This window comes from Tursiops truncatus, chromosome 20 (assembly GCF_011762595.2).
Source record: "Tursiops truncatus isolate mTurTru1 chromosome 20, mTurTru1.mat.Y, whole genome shotgun sequence".
Taxonomy (NCBI): Eukaryota; Metazoa; Chordata; class Mammalia; order Artiodactyla; family Delphinidae; genus Tursiops; species Tursiops truncatus.
Window position 1 is genome coordinate 19,752,805 of NC_047053.1, and position 20,182 is coordinate 19,772,986.

The 20,182-nt window shown below is 43.3% G+C and overlaps 1 protein-coding gene, 1 non-coding gene and 1 pseudogene across 2 annotated transcripts in view; 1 reads left to right on the forward strand and 2 right to left on the reverse strand.

The window, feature by feature from the left end:
- The window catches only part of LOC109551719 (AP-2 complex subunit beta-like), a 104,604-nt gene extending 92,615 nt beyond the window's left edge, over positions 1 to 11,989 (reverse strand). The window contains 2 exon segments of the mRNA XM_073797712.1: positions 11,401 to 11,569; positions 11,974 to 11,989. The gene's annotated coding sequence lies outside the window, so the exon portion shown is untranslated.
- A 214-nt stretch (positions 11,990 to 12,203) lies between these two features.
- LOC117309625 (peroxisome assembly protein 12-like) lies at positions 12,204 to 15,814 on the forward strand (annotated as a pseudogene).
- Positions 15,815 to 17,001: 1,187 nt separating this feature from the next.
- Positions 17,002 to 17,098, reverse strand: LOC117309856 (Z30 small nucleolar RNA). Its single transcript, XR_004524145.1, has one exon. It is a non-coding gene; the product is annotated as a Z30 small nucleolar RNA (small nucleolar RNA).
- Positions 17,099 to 20,182: the final 3,084 nt, after the last annotated feature.

Sequence of the window (20,182 nt, forward strand, 5' to 3'; positions counted from 1 at the left end):
AAAGCCAAGCCATCATGGAGCTGGAATTCACACTACCTTTTTACCAGATCAAAGTAGAGAAGTCACCGGCTGTTCTGAGGACCTAAGGTATGACCTCAGTGTTGGGAGCCAAGAAGTTTTCGCCATTAGAAGATGGCCGACACCCTGCTTCTCTTCCTGATTTATGAGATAGAAGTTCGCGCCTAAAATGAAAGCCCGCGCACGCAGCACCAATGATGATTAGCCAAGTACTTCCCTCATTCTGAATCCCGCCCCCCTTTCTCTGCAGTGTATAAATACAGCTACCGCAGCAATAAAAGTTTGAGGCTTGATCAGGATTCTGTCTTGCCTCCATTCTTTCGCGTCTCCTGCCCTTCCCCCTTTTTTCAACCCCCACAGGTTCCTCCTCGGACTCACAAGGATTTGTCCTGCTGGTCGGGACTCCCGGGGACGCCCGGGGCCGTACACAATTGGCGCCCAACGTGGGGCTCGAGGAACGGATCCTGACGGAGGTAGCACGCTTACGAACGCCTGGCCAGGCACCCACTGAGCCGCCGCGAGACTTACTCGAAAGTGCAGCTTGATTAGGTCCCCGAAGGACTGGCCGCCCTTCGGCAGTCGTGACCTGAGGATAAGGTAAGCGGAGCTATAAATATGGGACAGGAATTGAGTTCCCATGAACTCTTTCTTCAGGGGATCGAGGATTCCCTCAAGATGCGGAAGATTAAGGCTAGAAAAAAAGATTTGCGTGAATTTTTTATGTTCTTGTCTGATGTTTGCCCATGGTTCCCACAGGAAGGGACAATAGATAAAAAATGCTGGAATCGTGTAGGAAATTGTTTAAATGATTATTATCAAACCTTTGGGCCTTCTAAAGTGCCTGTGACTGCATTTTCGTATTGGAATTTAATTAGGGAGATTCTCATGGGTCATTTTTTTGACCCCGATGTCCAAAAGGTTGTAGAGACCGGGGAAACAATTCTTAAAGCAGCCTCTCGTCTCCATTCAGCTTGTCCATCCGTTACCATTGATATGGGTTCAAATGAAGAGTTCCCAAAAATTCCAGAAACCGGTCATCATTATCCCACAGATGATAAAGTTATCCCAAAGATTTATCCTTCCCTTACTGCTATTAAGGGTGATCCCAATGATGACCAGCTTTCCCCCCAAGATCAGGAAACTCTCGATGAGCAGGCTGCTCGTTATCATCGCAATGATGACCCCCAAGGGTCCCTCCTCAGAGATGGGTCTGATGAGCAGTTCACCGCCTGCCTTCCTCTGTGGAGGAGGTGCCTTGAGCCATGTCCTGCCAGGCCCTCACGACCTATTTCCCTGGCATCTAACATAAATCGCCAGGGCCTAGGCAGTTCGCCTTTTTCTTAGCGGCCATTGACCTTCCTGTGCCCCATGCGGACAAAATACGATGGAAAACTAATGATCCCGTTTGGGTGGACCAATGGCCTCTAACAGAAGAAAAACTTACAGCTGCCACAAAGTTAGTGCAGGAACAATTGGCCGCTGGACATTTAGAAGCCACTACATCGCCATGGAATACCCCTATATTTGTGATAAAAAGGAGATCTGGCTCATGGCGACTTCTCCAAGATCTTAGGGAAATTAATAAAACAATGTTTACTATGGGAGCTTTACAGCCTGGCTTGCCTTCTCCTATTGCCATTCCAGCTGGCTATTTTAAAATCATTATTGATCTTAAAGATTGCTTTTTTACTATCCCTCTCCATCCTCAGGATAGAGAGCGTTTTGCATTTAGTCTCCCAGTAATTAATTTTAAAGGCCCAATGCCACGTTTTCAATGGAAGGTCCTCCCGCAGGGTATGGCCAATAGCCCCACCTTATGTCAAAAATTTGTTGCACAAGCTGTAGACCCTCTTAGGGCTCGTTGGCCTGGTATCTATATCATTCATTATATGGATGATATTCTTTTGGCTGGAAAATCAACTGATGAACTCCTTAAGTGTTATCAAGATTTAAAAGATAATCTTGCTTCCTCTGGCCTTCAAATTGCTTCAAATAAGGTACAATTAAAAGATCCATACTATTATCTTGGTTTCGAATTAAACAAAAAAATAATTACCACTCAAAAGATACACATACAAGTATCACATTTGCAAACCCTCAATGATTTTCAAAAATTTTTGGGAGATATTAATTGGCTACGACCGTATCTTAAACTTACTACGGGAGAGTTAAAACCCTTATTCGAAATTTTACAAGGGCCATCAGATCCCTTGTCACCCCGTAGGCTGACTAAGGAGGCTAAAAATTCTCTTCAATTAGTAGAAAAGGCCATTAGATGTCAACAGATTACCTTTTTAGATTATGGTCGTCCCTTTAGTTTGATTATTTGTGCCACTGCACATACACCCACTGGAGTCCTATGGCAAGATCATCCCCTCTTGTGGATACATTTGTCCGTATCTCCTAATAAAGTGCTTAAGACCTACCCTTCCTTAGTAGCACAGGTTCTTACTTTGGGCAGAGAAAAAAGCCGTCAATTTTTTGGCAGAGATCCTGATCATTTGATTCTCCCCTATACCAAAGAAGAGCTTGGTTGGTTATTACAAACTGATGATAAATGGCTTGTTTCCTTATCCTCCTTTCAGGGTAATATTGATAATCATTATCCACCTGATAAGCTCCTTCAGTTTGCTAGAAAACATCTGTTTATATTTCCCCAAATCACTTCTGCTGTTCCTCTGGGAGATGCTGCCCTAGTATTCACTGATGGATCATCATCCGGTGTTGCTGTATTTGTTATAAATAATCAGCCCTATAGGGTACAGTCCCCCTTTTTATCAGCACAACTTGTTGAGCTTTTTGCCATTCTTCAGGTTTTTGAGATGTTACAGAATATCCCCTTTAATTTATATACGGACAGCTCATATATAGCTTTGTCCGTCCCCCTTTTAGAAACTGTTCCATATATTAAACCCTCTTCCAATGCTGTTCCCCTTTTTCAACAACTTCAAAGTCTTATACTTCGAAGACAAGCGCCTTTTTTTATTGATCATCTTAGGGCTCATACAGATCTTCCTGGACCCCTCTCTCAGGGCAATGATTTAGCTGATAAAAATGCCCGCCTGATGTGCACCGTAACCTCTGATTCTGTTTCTCAAGCTACTCAATTTCATCAGCTACATCATGTTAATGCACATACTCTTCGCTTAATGTTTAAGCTTACTCGAGAACAATCAAGACAAATTGTAAAAAATTGTCCAGGGTGCGTTACATTTTTACCTCTTCCACATCTTGGGGTAAACCCAAGAGGTCTATTACCTAATGAAATCTGGCAGATGGATGTTACCCATCTTGCTAAATTTGGAAAATTAAAATTTATTCATGTGTCCATTGATACCTTTAGCGGCTTTATATATGCCTCCCTTCAGGGAGGAGAACCCACAAAAAACATTATTTCACATGTGCTCCAATGTTTTACAGTTTTAGGCAAGCCTCAAATAATTAAAACAGATAATGGGCCTGGGTATACCTCCCAGGCTTTCCAAGATTTTTGCACCCGGCTTCAAATAAAACATCTTATGGGAATTCCATATAACCCCCAGGGTCAAGGCATAGTAGAAAGAGCCCATCAAACCCTTAAAAATACCATTTCCAAGCTTAAAAATAATGATTTAACTGCTACAAAAAATTCCCCCAAAAATATTCTTAGTCATGCCCTGTTTGTAATTAATTTTTTACAATTAGATAATAATGGTAGATCTGCCGCCGATCGCCTTTGGCATCAAGAAACTAAAAATCAATATGCACAAGTTATGTGGAAAGACCCTTTGACCTTTAAATGGCATGGACCCGATCCACTCCTCATCTGGGGGAGGGGATCCGCATGTGTATATAATACCAAAGAAGGTGGAGCACGCTGGTTGCCTGAGCGCCTTATTAAACCTATAAGTTCTATAAAGTAATAAATTTTATCCAGGGCCCTTTTCCCTGAGATTGTATTTCTTTTTCTTTTTCAGAAAAAGATGGAGACCCTCCTAATATTGAAAGAGCGGCAGAGACGACATGAGCTATCCGTTGTGACCCTGATCCTGTCATCTTTGCTGGTTGTTGGACAGGCTGAAAGCACTCCCCACTTGCCTCAAAATTTAACCTGATACATTACCATCGCCTCGCCATTACAGAAGCAGAACCAAAGGATGATTTTGGCTGCCCCTCCACTGGAGCGGCATGAAACAGAGACATGCCTACCCCCCTCTTTGATGGAGGGTATGGGTACCGAGTTGAGTGTGGCAGCAAAGCATGCACAAGGGAAAACGTGTATATATGTATATACAAGGTAATCTCTGTTATTCCCTGTGAGTATACCTGAATTATGATAGAGGTTGGTATCTAAACATTGTTTTTGGCTTTTAGTAGCTAAGATTATCTTTGGCTCTGCCTCTCCTCCCCAAAAGATACCAAGAGCCGATGAGTGTGGACACACATACCTTGTCCACGGGAGGATTCAGGTCACTACTCCCTCACTCGGTTAATGCCCACCTCCTTAAAAGAAATAAAAAGGGAGGAAATGTTGGGAGCCAAAAAGTTTTCGCCATTAGAAGATGGCCGACACCCTGCTTCTCTTCCTGATTTATGAGATAGAAGTTCGCGCCTAAAATGAAAGCCCGCGCACGCAGCACCAATGATGATTAGCCAAGTACTTCCCTCATTCTGAATCCCGCCCCCCTTTCTCTGCAGTGTATAAATACAGCTACCGCAGCAATAAAAGTTTGAGGCTTGATCAGGATTCTGTCTTGCCTCCATTCTTTCGCGTCTCCTGCCCTTCCCCCTTTTTTCAACCCCCACAGGTTCCTCCTCGGACTCACAAGGATTTGTCCTGCTGGTCTCACAAGGATTTGTCCTGCTGGTCGGGACTCCCGGGGACGCCCGGGGCCGTACACACCTCAGGACATTGTTAAAAAATAATAATAATGCTGCCACAGTCAAAAGCACAATCACTCTAACTTTCCTAGCCCAGAGTATGATGTCACTGCATTTCAGAAAAGGTCTCCCTGTACAGGATTATACATCTAGATTTAACATAACCTAGTTTCTACTAAATATACGTTGTAAAAGTCCCTTCTCAACTATTCCTCCCTCCTTCCGGTGCCCGTAAAGAGACTAAGGCCAGAAAAAAATTAACAGGGTCTTAATTTCAAATGGCTCTCTGGGAAATGGCAGCTAAATTAGAGTTGGCGAGGCCACTAAATCCCCTCTTCGCATAAAGTAGGACTTCACACAGTTGGTGCTAGTAGGGAAAAAGTGAACAGTTGACCAAATTATAAAGCAGAAAGGTCATCTCAGCAATCTTTCATTACAAGGGTGAGAGGTGCTAATCAGATATTTCAATAATGCAAAGACAATGGCATCTTCAGCTATCATTTATTGCCTAAGAAATGACAGCAGACAACTCATTACAACAGACACACCTGCAATTTCCATTTAAAAATGGCCACAAAATAATTTGTTAATATTATCCGGTAAGCAAAAAGCTCAAAAGTTTTACATCCAATTCTTAACTGAAATAAACTCTGGAAAACTTACGCCTGGAAAGAGAGAAAAGAAGGAAGAAAGGAAAATGCGTCCTGCCTGATTCGTTCCCTGTTCAGCTTGGTTTGTAATATTTTAAAATACGGGTGTGTCAAAGAAGAAAAAGAAAAGATGGAAGAACTGGGCTTTCTTGAGTCTCTTAAGTCACAGAATGTTAGCTTTGTATTACCTTTACCACCCAATTTTCAGTGAGGCTATTTGCAGAACACACTATACTTTCTGCTTCTTTGGGAGTTTAAAACTACTAAGATACCTGCAAACAGTTCTCATCTTACCACCACGCTTAGTCATCATTGGAATGTGTTACACGTTTTCTTGTACAGCTGCATCTCCTTCATCTGCTGCTTTCTATTATGACTCTGTAAGTGTACCCTGAGGCTAAGCAACAGAATTATACCAGGGAGGTGATTAATAATTTAAATTGTTCCTCACTGAGACCACTTCCTTTGTCATTCTTCCTTTTCTAAACTTACTGAGTTTTCTTTACTTTCTCTTTTAAACCACATGATTATAACAGTGTTTGGCATTTAAAAAACACTTCTTAAAAGTCAAAGTTTAATGAAGCATTCACACTTTATTCACACTGCTTCATAATGAAGCAGTCAGGTGAGTTGGAAAAAAGTCTGCCCCGCAAATGGGCACTGTTTTCAGTGCTCTGAAAACAAAGAGCATGAATCAATTCTTTGGATTCAAAGAATATGGAATAACAGGAAGTTCCAGTTTCTTTACCTCTGTCTTAATCTACAGTCTTTCTCAAACCAGATCGCTCCTTCTAAGACCAGAAAGAAAAAACTCCGGGCTAAGATTTACTCCCACCTGCTTCCCCCTCTCTCACATCGGGTCAATTCTGGAGGTTTTTCCCTTTCTCCAATGTCAGGAATTCCTCTTCTTTCCCCAGGTGGTCAAGATTCTAGGGATATGTTCCTCCATTACGAGGTGAGGGAGGAGAGGTGTCTCAACCTCAAATTACAGAAGACGGGTGAGGTCTGCCCATCTATGAGCAAAACTCTGGGGGAACTCCTTTCCCCTTCTGGTACCTGGACACGTCCCAGCCTCTCAGTGAACGACGCCAAACCGGGAAGAAGGTTCTCCCCTCGGCCTCCAGTCTCTACCGGCCACACCCCTGGCCTCTGGCCCTCCTAACCCCCCACTTCGAACATATCTTTTCCCCAGTGCCCCCCAACTCCCAGTTGCCACCCCGCGGATTCCCTCACCCAACTCCAGCGGTGGAGTCCCTTTCTCCAACCCTCTTCCTCACAACGGTCACACCTGACGGCTCACTCCATCTTCAATGGTCACGCTCCTAAGATTGCTCTCCTCCGCCCGTCTCCAACCAAGCCTGGCCCCCTTCCCCAAAAGAGGGACACACCCCAAAGTTAGCCGCCCTGAACTCACCGGAGGCAAGGGCAGGGGTGGCAGCAGCAGCCAGAGAGCACGGCCCGAGCCGTGCTCTAATGGTTTCCTGCACGCCACGACTCCTTCTCCAGGTCTAAGCCACTGCGCAAAACCCACTTTGCCAGGGACAAACATGGTGGACAGGAAACTCCGACGTCAGACAGCCTCGCCGTGTGACGTCACCCAGGGAGAACCAGAAAGGCGGTCCTCTCGGTCGCCTTGGAGACGGAAATACTTTGCGCCGTCGGGAAGCGACCTGAGGTCCGGGCCTCCTAGGAAGTTCACTGACTATCGGAACGGATCTATTAAACAAGCTGACATTCCCTGGATTTGTTTCCTCGCACAGGAGTTCTCTAAAAACTTACACATAGGGATAGTGAAACATCCTGTTTTCTTAAAAAAAAAAAAAAAAACCCAGCTAATTTCCCTGGCCAGTTCAGGAATGTGGACGATGGTGATCCAGCCCAAGACCATGCAAGGGCAGTGGGACTGGAGGAGAGTGGTGCAAGGAAAAGAGGTTGACATGGCCTCAGATCTGAGTTTGAATCCATCTGAGATCGAATCCCTGTCCTGAATGTGATTAGCAAAGTTACTTAACGTCTCCTCAACCTTAGTCTTACTTGTGAAATAAATCCAGTGATATAACTCTCTCCAGCTTGTGAAGCTTCAAGTAGGTAAGGCGCCCAGCATGTAACAGGCGTGCTTACACAAAAGTAAGTTCCTTTCAGAAACCAAGACCTAGATATCTCTGTACCTTCCCCTCAAAACGAAAACTTCCCACCTAAAACTGCTCTAAGTAATAATAAAGTCTTTAACCAAAAAAAGAAGAACAGGAATGTGAAGAATGAGAGCCTGAGGCAGAAGTTGGGAAACCAAAGTGCAAAGGGGACTGAGAAGTAGAGAGGTAGAAGGAAAAGCAGGTGGTCATAATCATTTAGGACGTTTTTAGAGTTCTATGAAAGTATAGGAACTATATATCTCTGAGGCCTAGCCGCCCCCTCCCCAAAGTTTGTTGAATGGATAAATGTATGAGTGAGTGGTCAACAACAACAGTTGCTAGAGAGAAAAGGAGGAAGGGCCGAAAAGTGTCCAAGGATTTAGCAGCACTAAGGTCTTCGATGTCATTGCTGAGACCATCAGCAGAGATAATGAAGGCAAAAGCCATGCTGAAGAAGTTTGAAGATAAATGGGAGGTAAGGAAATGAAAACAGATAACTCCATAAGAAAGTATGGCTGAAAGAGAAGAGATATAGGATGGTGTCTGAGGGAGAAAGTAGCAAGCATTTTATTTTTAAGTTCTATATTCATACATTTTCTTTACACTAACCCTTTAGCAATACCATGGGTTCAATCATTTTTCCTACCCATATGACTCCAAAATATCTATCTCTAACCTTGACCTAGTCCCCAAACTTCATCACCAAATTGCTAACCACACTGATCGTTAAGTCTGCACATATGGCCCACCCAAATTAAGCAAATCATAAGAGTATTGGGGGGGGGTGTTTAAAAACTGTGGTTCCAGGTACAACTCACAGAAGACAGAGGTGGATTTTGTAAAGAGATGCCACCAGAAAAATCTTTGATTCATACCTCTCCCCGGTTCAAAAACTTTCAACAGCTCCTCATTTCCTAATTTGTACAGAACCTATCCTTCTGCCAGTTTTCCCCATTTCTTTGCTCTTTAGTTTTCTCATCTACAAAATGGGAGAAATACTAATATCCAATCATAATATTATTACAAGGATGAAATGAATTAGTGTACGTAAAGCACTTAGAACTATGCCTGCACACAGTATGGACTGTGTAAATATTTGCTATGATGGCAGTTATTTGAACAAATTACACTGCCAGAAATTACTAGCCAGAAATCTGGGGGTCATTCTTGATTTCTCTCTCTCTTAATTGCCACATTCATTCCATCTCCAAGTTGTCAATCCTACCTTCAAAATATATTTCAAATTCATCCAATCCCTTCTATTCACCTCATTATTCCAAGCCACCATCGCCTCTTGCCTCAACTACTAGAAACCTCAACTCTCCTCCCAACCATTATTCATACAGCAGCCAGATTTTTGTTTCACTTTTTTTTTGACGTATAAACGAACATTCCAAAAAGTGCACATCAAAAATATAGAGCTTGATGAATTTTCACAAAGTAAATGTAACCACATAACCATTACGGGGTCATCTTAAAAATATAAACCTGGTCATGACTCCGGTGTATAAATCCTTCAATGACCTCCCATTATACTTTGACTAAAATCCAGTTTCCTTCCCATGGCCTATGAGTGGTTAGGCTCCTGTCTACCTCTCTTAATATCATTTTATCCTTTTCAGTCACTCCTCATTTCCTCTTCATTTCACCTCTTGTTAGCATTTGCAGCTCTCAAATAGGCCAAGCTCTTTCCCATCCTAGGGCCTTCACAACTACCGCTCCTCCTACCTAATATTCGTTTTCCCCAACTCCACACAGGCCTGGCTGGCTTATAATTTAGGTCTCACTTTAATTGTAATCTCATAAAGGCACTGCCTGATTACCCAGTCTAAAAGGTTCTTCTCTTCCAGGCCCCACTGCCACCCCCATCATAGCCCTCTTATTCCATTTGTAAATTATATATTAGTCTCTTTACTTGTTTATTATTTCTCTCCCCAACTAGACTGTAAATTCCATGAGGGCAGATACCAAGTCTGTTTTTATTACTACTGTCTACCCAGCACCTAGCATAATGCTTGGCGCACAGCATGTATTCAGTAATAAATGAATAAGTAAATTATTCAGGAATAAATGAATGAATGTCCACAAGCAAAGTACTAAAACTAGCATTTAAGAGCCTCTATATTATGGTCAACAGTATAGACTATGTATTATTGGTCTATTTTCCTCTCTATATTTAAAGCAAACAATTTCCTCCTCAAATACAATCCACGCTGCTCCCTTAGCCTGGAAAACCCTGTCACCATGACTGTGACTTTCTCCAAATGTACTCATCTTTTGAGGTCCACCTAATCCACAAAACTTTCTCAGTGGACATTTGGTCCTGATATAAGATGCAGAAGATACCAGGTTGCATCGCTGTATTAGAAAGCAACTGGCAGAAAGAAGCTGAGATAAAACGTGAGGTTTATCGAAACGATAAGGTTTATAAGAAACGATCTTCCCCTTGGTTACAAAGGCCAATATAGCTTCTGTTTAAGCTAGTTTGAACGGCCTCATTTCTCCCAGCTCTTATTGTCTCTTCCTCTAAACTCACCATATTAACCTATCTGATGGCTCTTCACACCTTTTAACGTAAGTGCAATGAATTTCTGTGTCTTGCTTATTACACCATAAACCTGGGAGTGGGATTTGTGATGAGGTGTTTATTATTTATTGGCTGTAATAATTGACATTGTTATTTTTGACTGCCTTTTTTCTCACATAACAACATCAGTTTACTTTTGCAATATTCTCAAAGGACTATTAAGGTGTCTTGCACTCTTCTGGCTAAGAGTGAAACAGCGAGTGGAGATGAAATCTGAACCAAGGTCAGTCAATAGGGATCTGAATCATAAGTACAGTGACAGAAATTTGTTGAAGCTCGTTCACTGCAACAGCAATGCCTGTATGACCCTTTGCTAATTCTTGCTAGAAACATCCAGTAGGACTGTGTAATTCCTGTTCCCTCAGAGTTGGTTTTCCTTATTTTGTTAGCTACTCCATATTCTTCTAATAAATTTTTTAGTTTAAATTAGCCTGTTTTCTGTTGCTTGTAACCAAAGAACCCTAACTGATACCAATGTTAAACTAACTTCCCACTCGTCTTAGGTGATGCTATTTCTCAACTTTGTCTTTTTGCTGTTCACTTAAGAAAAGCCTCTCTGTAAGAGCTACCACTGACCAAGAACATAAAGCTAGGTGTTTTATATAGATACATTATCTCTACTCCTTAAAACTCTGTAAGATAAAATCTTCCATCAATGTGACTTTCTCCAGCAGGTATCCAATCAGACTATAAAACACTTTTTTTTTTTTTTTTGGCCACGCTGCATGCAGGATCATAGTTCCCCTGGCCAGGGATCCAAGCCATGCATCCTGCAGTGGAAGCACAGTGTCCTAACCACTGGACCGCCAGGGAATTCCCTGAAACACTTTTTGGAACCACAATTAAGGTTAATTTGCAAGATTTTATTTCTCCTATTGAAACAACTAAACCCAAACCTTGTTCCAGCGTTCTCATTATGTGAAACAATTAACTATCTTTATACCATAACGTCCTCTATGGTATAAAGTAAGCAAACTTCTATTTCTAGCTATTTAGCCCAGGGGTTGAGGGGAGAGGTTGGAGAGAGAGGAGATGAACTTTATTATCCAAATTCAGTAAACCTGCAGCTACTCAAGGCTATTGCATACGATGTAAAAGCAGTTTGCAAAAGGTCAGGTTAATTACATTAACTTTGGTATACAATGAAAAGTACCTTCTCTGCCAAGCCTCCCCAATTCATGCGAGTTAGAATTCAACAGCATCACTCCGCTTTAGCACTGTATTCATATCGCTAATGTGACGCATCCTACCGTGTTCGAGGGCAGAAACCATTTTCATTTAGTGTAGCAAGTGCCCAGAGTTCTGCTTGAACGTAACCTAACCTAGAAGACAATTAAGGTACCAGCTTGAATGAAAAATAATCGTCCCAAATTCTGAACAACAGCAGGAAATTTTTTTTGTTGTTAATAATTGGCAGCCATAAGGCTAAGCCTTCTATCTCGGCTTTGTCGCTTCAAATCCTTCCCGAAGGCGGCAAAAATAGTGAGCCACCACCCCCGCCGCAAGCAAAGTGAGCCTTCCATCTCCATATTCCCTTGGGTCCCTCGCCTCTCTCTATCGCCCCAGGGAACAAAGGCCTAAGCAACAGGCCGAGCTCTGGCTCCGGGCGCCAGACGTCAGTGCGGCGACCCAACACCTTGCCAAAAAGACTCTGTAGAGAGATATCAGAGCCGTGGCTTTCCAACAACACAGCGATGCAAAACCAGCTAAGAAAAGTAAAACCTACCAGCGGAAAACTCCTCTCCAACCGAGCCCGCTGGGGGCGGAAGCGGAAGTGCCTGTGAGATCATAGAGTTCTCTAGTTCCGGTCGCGGAGCCGCGTTCGGGGCTAGAGCGCCTCTCCACGGCCGGCGGGCTCCAAGCGGCTTCTATTTCCGGTTGCGGCTTCTGACAGAAAGCCGAGACCTCCTTTTAAACGCGGCGTCGCGGGTTCCTCGCTCCTCGCCTGGGGTCAGCTCGCAAGGAGTGGCTTGGGCAGGGGGATTGCACAGCCCACAGCTGAGCCAGGCCGTTGGGGCCGGCCTGCACTGGCACCTTCGATCCCTCAGAGCCGCCTGGCTTTTGAGCCCTCCGGATTGGGAGTCCGTGATTGGCCGCCTCCAGGACTGCCGCTCGAGAGGCCAGCGCTCCTTCGCCGTACCTGTCCCCCCGTAGTCACGCTTTTCCCTGTGAGGTGCAGCATTAATCAACTCACCTCTCCCACACACTACTTCCCTAACGTGGGTGTCCGCGTTGACTTCATTCTTCACCTTCCCTTGAGACCCCTCCCCTCTGCCTCCGGAAGAGGTCTTTTTTGCCCAGTTCCTGTAAAATAGCACCCATCTGGCACCCCCAGAAAGTTCATGCTTACTAGAGAGTTTGTGGGCAAAGTAAAACCCAGTGCACACACGAAACTATGGCTGAGCACGGGGCTCACATCACAACTGCTTCTGCGGTGGATGACCAGCCAGCCAGCCATCTTTGAGGTGGTAGCACAGGACAGTTTAATGACAGCAGTGAGACCTGCTCTTCAGCATGTGGTCAAGGTAAGGATTTAATTCTCTGCAAAGTTTTAGGAACGTCCGGGTAAAAACCAAGCCAATAATCTGAATTTATTTCTTGGCCTAAGTTTTGAAATAACCAATTAGCATATAACCATTAAATCACATGATTTAATGGTTATGGAGTCTCTTGTTATGTGTACTGAATACCCAGCACTTCAGGGAGGTTAAGGTAGACCCAGAAAGAAAAGTGTGGACATTCAGAGGGAAAACAAGGAAATATAAATACAAGGCATAGTAGCTGTGTAATGGAATGAATTTCATTTATTTATTTTGCTTTAGGTTCTTGCAGAATCAAATCCTGCCCGCTACGGCTTCTTGTGGAAGTGGTTTGATGAAATCACCCTGGTAGGTCTTCTGCTCCAGCAACATTATCTGTCTAAAACCAGCGCCTCGTTTTCTGAAAACTTTTATGGCTTAAAGAGGATCGTAATGGGAGACACACACAAGCTTCAGAGATTGGCCAGTGCTGGTCTCCCAAAGAAGCAGCTTTGGAAGTCAGTTATTTTCCTGGTTCTTCTTCCCAGTCTGAAAGTGAAGCTGATTTCTAGCCTGAGAGAAGAGGATGAATATTCCATCCATCCCCCTACTTCCCGCTGGAAACGATTTTACAGAGCCTTTTTGGCAGCCTACCCATTTGTTAACATGGCCTGGGAAGGCTGGCTTCTTGTACAGCAGCTTCGATACATCCTAGGAAAGGCCTGAGCATCACTCACCCCTGCTGAGTCTGGCTGGGGTTCGGCTAGATCGACTTACAGTTCAGGATATACAAGCTCTGGAGCACAAACCAGCCGGAGCCAGCATGATGCAGCAACCAGCTGGGAGGTAAGGCCTTAACATTTCCCCAACATATTTGATTAATAAATCCTAAAATCTTATCCCAATTTTATGAAATTTATCCGCCTCAGTCCACTTCGGGGTATTACATAAAATCATCGAAAAATTCTTGTGTCCATAAAACAAGGATTGCCATCCTGGTAACCTTCCTCATCATACTGGCTACATTTTTGCACACACTTGCTATGTACCAGGCTCTTTGCTAGGTGTTTACGTATATTATCTGAATCCTCATCACAGCTCAATGAAATAAATGCATTAGCACCACTTAACAGTTGAGGAAACTAAGTTCTAACATTTGAGTACCTTGCCAAGGCCACACAGCTAATAGGCGGCAGAGCTGAGATTCAAGCCAGATCAGTACAATTCTAAAGACTGCTCTTAACCGTGGTGCTATCCTGCTCCTAGTGTCTGTGTTCTCTGACAAGTTCAAATATATTCCTCAGTACTGCTGAGTTGTTTTTTAAGTGAGTTATTTCTTTTTCTGGATATACTATCTTCCACCCCCATAAAGGTCTATATAATCAATGGCTCATTAATGTCTTTCTCAAAACACAAAGCAAACAAAGCCGTAGTCATTAAAAACAAAGCTTAGCTCCTAGAACTCCTAAACTACGGTAGGTCAGAAAGAGGGAATTGTTTCGAATAGACACTTACAAGAGAAAACGCCAGTCCAGCAACTATTCAATCCCCAAGCTGAATCAACGATTCTAATGAAAAGTGTAAGAATTGCATGTGTATTAGTTGTTCTGTGATTGTACCTAAATAAACAGTTTCTCCTTTTGCCTCCCTGTTCTGTTCTCCAAACAGCGTTGGCGAGAAGATAAAGTCAGCTCTGAAGCAAGCCGTGGGAGGTGCCGCCTCATGCCTCTCTAGTGGCCTTTCGGTGGGTGTATTCTTCCTGCAGTTCCTTGAGTGGTGGTATTCATCCGGAAACGAAGAAACCATCAAGTCATTGACTGCCCTGCCTACTCCACCACCACCGGTACATCTAGACTACAATTCTGATTCTCCCCTGTTGCCCCAAATGAAGACTGTGTGCCCACTCTGTCGTAAAAACCGCGTGAATGACACCGTTCTCGCCACCTCTGGCTATGTGTTTTGTTATCGCTGTGTGTTTAATTACGTGAGGAGTCACCGAGCTTGTCCCATCACAGGTTATCCAACACAAGTACAGCATCTGATTAAACTGTACTCCCCTGAGAACTGAAAGGGATTAGCACCTTGTCTCACAACGAAATGACTGCGCTATAAGGCCAGAGGGCTGGTTTTCCGCACAGTAAATAGCATTGTTTAATCATCCTCAATTAATAATTGTATGAACTTTAAACAGCCACATGGATTTCTTTAAAAGGATGTACTCGTGGATCTTAACCTTTTAGCTTGCTCCCTAGACACCTCTACTTAGAGTTGACCGAGCTGGTCAGAGTGAGAGAATCAGGACTGGCAGGGGATGTGAGGGTCAGCATAGAGAAGGTGATCAAAGAGGGTACTCGGCACAGAAGCTTTTCCTGTCCCCTTCCTTAAAGGACAAGAGGTATAGAAGCTCTCAGGAAAAACCCAAGTTAGACCTCGTAGAGTGGGTAGTGAAGGGGAAGCAGGCCTTTTGAGAAAGGAAAGCATTTATCTGCCTATGAGGAATAGGTTTTATTGGTTTGCAAACAGTATGAAATATGGACCTGCTTTTTTAAATTTTATTTTATTTATTTTTTTAATACAGCAGGTTCTTATTAATTATCACTTTTACACACATCAGTGTATACATGTCAATCGCAGTCTCCCAGTTCATCCCCCGCCACCACGGACATGCTTTTTATAGAAATACTTAGAAACACTTTCTCCTTCCATATGCTGAGACTCATTTGTTAAGTAACATTTGCTATAGTCTATCACCTTTTAAAGATCCCTTTGTGAACCACACATACCTTCCTTGGGAAACTGGTTACAGGAAAATAGGGGTTGAATGTATATACAGAATAGTCTGAAGACTTCAGTGTGAAAGCAAAGCTATTAGTGAAGAGATGAAGTAAAATACTGCCCTAACTATGACTGTGTAAAGACAGGATCTTTTCATAAGCTCTTTCTGCTTGCTGTTAAGAGTTTGCTAAGCTGACATGAATTATTCTGGCTATTACTAAAGTTTCTATGAAACGCTTAAGTAAATTTTAAGAATAAATGTTTTTTGGCAAAGAGCTGTTCCATGTCATGATTATGTGGAAACTGAAAGATTAGTCGAGGTATTTAGAGTAAATTTTTCATTCAGGCCACCTTTGCGTTTTTTTGTTTTTTTGTTTTTTTGTTTTTTTGTTTTTTTTTTTGCGGTACGCGGGCCTCTCACTGTTGTGGCCTCTCCCATTGCGGAGCACAGGCTCGGGACGCGCAGGCTCAGCGGCCATGGCTCACGGGCCCAGCCGCTCCGCGGCATGTGGGATCTTCCCGGACCGGGGCACGAACCCGTGTCCCCTGCATCGGCAGGTGGACTCTCAACCACTGCGCCACCAGGGAAGTCCCTACCTTTGATTTTTTGAGGCATTCTGTATTAACATTTTGCTTTTTTTGCTAATCCAATATTGGAGAGAAATCCTCCAACAGCAAGAATTCAATCTTGAGTGAAATACCTTATTTCTCAAGTGAAATATTGCACAAACACTTCAGTTGCCACCGGATTTGCAGGGTTAAACATACAGGTTAAAAACATACGGGTTAAAAAAAAAATCATTACTACAAGAGGAAGGATGAAAATTATTTTTAAGTGCCTCTGCTGAGACAGGTGTTGTCCAATACAACTCATTTCAGCAATTCAAAGCACATTTTCTGATAGCACTAAGATAATAGAACTAAATTTTGAAATAGAATATCCTATAGATTTTAAAATATTAACACTTTATGTACCATGAGAAGAGTATAATGGATATTTGCAAAAATTCTTATTAAACCACAAGGTTTTACCAGAACAAATACCATAGTTAAGTAAACTTTTTTTTAATTTAAAATTTTTTTAATTTGTTTCAAAGTTAAACCCAAGACACACTGACTTCACAGGAAATCCAATGAGAAATGTTTTTCTAGGCTGAACACCTGTTTCCCCTTAGTCTCCCCCCAAAAAACATGTACATGTTAATTACTTTCATTTTACAATCACTGCTAAATAAACATTTTTAATATAGTAATGAGTCAGTAAGGGAACCGAACCAGATTCAGGACTGAAATAATGCAGTTTTCCATGAAGATATCAAAGCCATATTTTTCACCTCAACCTACAAAGAAAAACAGGAAAGTATCAGTAATTCAAAAGAATATTAAACACTCTTACACATAATAAAACCAGTATCCAAATAGGCTAGAACATATCAATGTGGAAAAACCACAACCAGAATCAGCTCAGAGAGAAGATTAAGGGGTCATACCCTGGTCAATGCCAACACTGAAGCAATGGCAATGCCAGGTCAGACTATACTTCACTCATCATTGCATCATTGCTTTTCACCTCCTTGTATTATCTAAGAGCAGCCCAACACCCTATTTTCACATCCAAGAAAACTTAGGTTTACCCATGAGAAAAAAAGATTTCTTTTTAGATAAGTTGCAACCATGGGCTTTCAATATTTGATCTTCTACTATTCACCTCAAGCAACTCTGCTGTACAAAAATGCAAACTTGAACAAGTTTTGTTTTGGAGGTGCTTTTTAAAAATTTTTGTAATACAGAGTAGAGTGGAGAAGCATTTACAGTTCAGAAAAACATTTCTTGTTTTAGTGAGTCCAAACACCATGCATGATAAAATCTCAGGGATGTCTGTGAAGGGATTTATAATCTAGTTCTAAAGCAAAATCTTTAGAAAAGATTTTCTCCTAAAATCCTTTATAAAGTAAACTCCAGTTCATTTAACATACAATTTGATTTACAATTCTGCTGCCAACAAAGATGAAAAGTATAGTCATAAAAAATTTTATACAAGAGTCTGCTAAAGAGTCCAAGACCCAGGGAGGCTAGGATTTGACAAAGGTCCATAGCAAAATAACAGCAATGCTGGAAAGAGAAACTGAGGTCTGATTACCAGATTTATATTTTTCCACTACCAGCTAAATACAAGGTTTAATTTCATTTTTCTCCAGGCCATGGGCAAGATAAAGGAAACAATGCAAAGCCTGGGTAATTCACAACATGGATGATCAATTTCTGAATGAGAAAGCTGCCTGCATTTTATTCTAAATGACACCTCGTAGTTTACTATCGCTGACATGCTATGCTAAAGTACTAGGATCACAAACAATGTCAACCTCTCTAGCTTTTCAGCATTGTATCTAAATAACAATTCCGGAGACACAACATGCCTCCTTCAGCCATTTATAAATGTCAATAGCTTGATACTCCATAGTTAAAAACGTACAGCTATGGTCTGTGTTCTCCATTCAGCAACTGAATTCCACAACGAGAGGGAAACTAGTAAAGTGCCTGTTTAGAGGCTTGAGCCTTTATCTCATCAACCTGTGCAGAAGTAAGTACACGTTACAAAAAGCAAACAGGCTAAGAGAACTTAAATAACCTTGTCTAAAAGCATGAAACTTGTGAGCAGAGCTCCAAGTGTGCTCCAGCCACAGAGGGCACACTTTCCTTGTTCTCTTCCACAGTACGCTTTCCTCGTCTGGAGCGCCTTCCCTACCACTTTCAGTCTGGAGAAAGTCTGTAGTTCTAAAACCTTGTTCAAACGTCACCTTCTCTGTTAAGTCGTCCCTAACTCCCTCAGTCATCCCCTCCTCTGACTCCCACAGCACTTTTTCCCACCACAGTACGCATCACACGCCAATTATTCATCTATTCACGTCCCCCACCTCCCGTCTCTCCCACCAGCCCCATTACGCAGAGCTCCTAAAGAACCAGGACTTCCTCTTACTGGCCTTTGCATCCATTACACTCAGAATGATGCCTGGGACACAGAAGGCGGCTCAATAAGCGACAGTTTAATTTAGTCAGTGAACGACCCTCCCTACTAAACCCTAAGCGCCTGGATTATACAAGCATCAGCACAGTTTATAAAGCCGATTTACCTCCAACATTTCACGTAGGTTAAGGACGTCCCTCAAGCATCTCTAAGCCCTCCGTCCTCCAACTTCTAACTCATGGCATTCTGCATGGCACCCTGCACAGGACCACCAATTCTTATACACGGTGTATCCTCAAAACGATAATAATAACAACAATAATAATACTACTGCTGATAATAATAATAATAACATCCAAACCCCACCAACTTCAGGAAAGACTGAGACGCCATCCTTCCGGGGAAACACAAGGCCGGATCCAGGGCTCAAACCAAAGCCTCAGGCAGAGGGTCCGCAGCCCGATTTGGGAACCCCCCAAAACTCTTACGCCCTAAACTCTCAGGAGGCCTGCCCAGGCCTGCAGAGGCTGACCGCAGCCCACCCGCCGCCGTTGAGTCCCAGAGGTACGGGCTTGGGGCTTTCCACACTGCTCCACCTCGCTACCCCGCCGGCTGCCGCGGCAGCCCGATCCGGACAACCAATCCCGCGACGGCCAGTGGACCACGTGGGCCGCAGCCCTGAGGCTCGGCTGGTGCGAGGAGCAGCCAATCGGAGGGCTAGGCGAACGCCGGGGTTGGGGTGGGGAGGGAGGGCCGGAAGGCGCAGGCGTCTTTGCAGTCTCTTCTTGGCTTGGCGGGCTACATGCTCAAAGTTGAAAGCAAGACCCTGAGTAGTCTCCGCCCGCCCTCCAATTCCCTGATCTCCGACCTTGGGGAGACTGACATCCGGAGTGGTTTTGCTGGTGCCTCGTTTCACAACTGGGGAAGGGCATCTGAGGCGGGCCGTAGAGGGTGTGTGTGCCCTGGCTTTCCAGGAAGAACTATCGATTCAGTGTTCCGACAGTATCGTGCTTGCGCCGAATTCCCGCCTGAGGGCTAGGGGTTGGGGTGGACTTTGATGAATGTGTCCCTCTCTCCCCGACCAGGAGAAACTCATTGGCTTGTCAGGGGCTTGGACGCTTCCTGAATAAACAAGAGGTGCCACTAAATATCAAAGAACTGCGAAAGAGAGCAAGAGAGGCTTCCTGGGAGAGGTGGCATTTGATCTGGGTCTTGAAAGATGCGTTGGATTTGGAGATTCTGGGAGAAAATAATTTAACTCCCGAATTAAATGAGAAAGCATACGGGAGCTTACCAAATTTAGGTAAAGTTGAAACTGGTGTAGTGTTTTCCAAAATTCAGTGAGTTGGAAATACCAGGAGGAAACTTAACAACATAGATGTCCCCCAGCATCAAAACCAAACGACAAACTCCCGCAATCCAGACTTACAGAATCATTAAGCTTGAATCTGGAGTTGGAACCCAGGCGTGTATATTTTTAATAAGTACCCCAGGGGAGATTCTGATTCACACCAAAGTTTCAGGACCAGTGTTAACGTAAAGAAAGGGGGTGATAAGAGATTTGAAAGACAGGGCAAGACTTTGTTAAAGATAGTGGCTTGCTGGCTGTGTAGTTTAGACTACTCTGGAGAAAGTGGGAGATTTAAAGATTTCAGAGTCTGAGGAGATGGGTGATC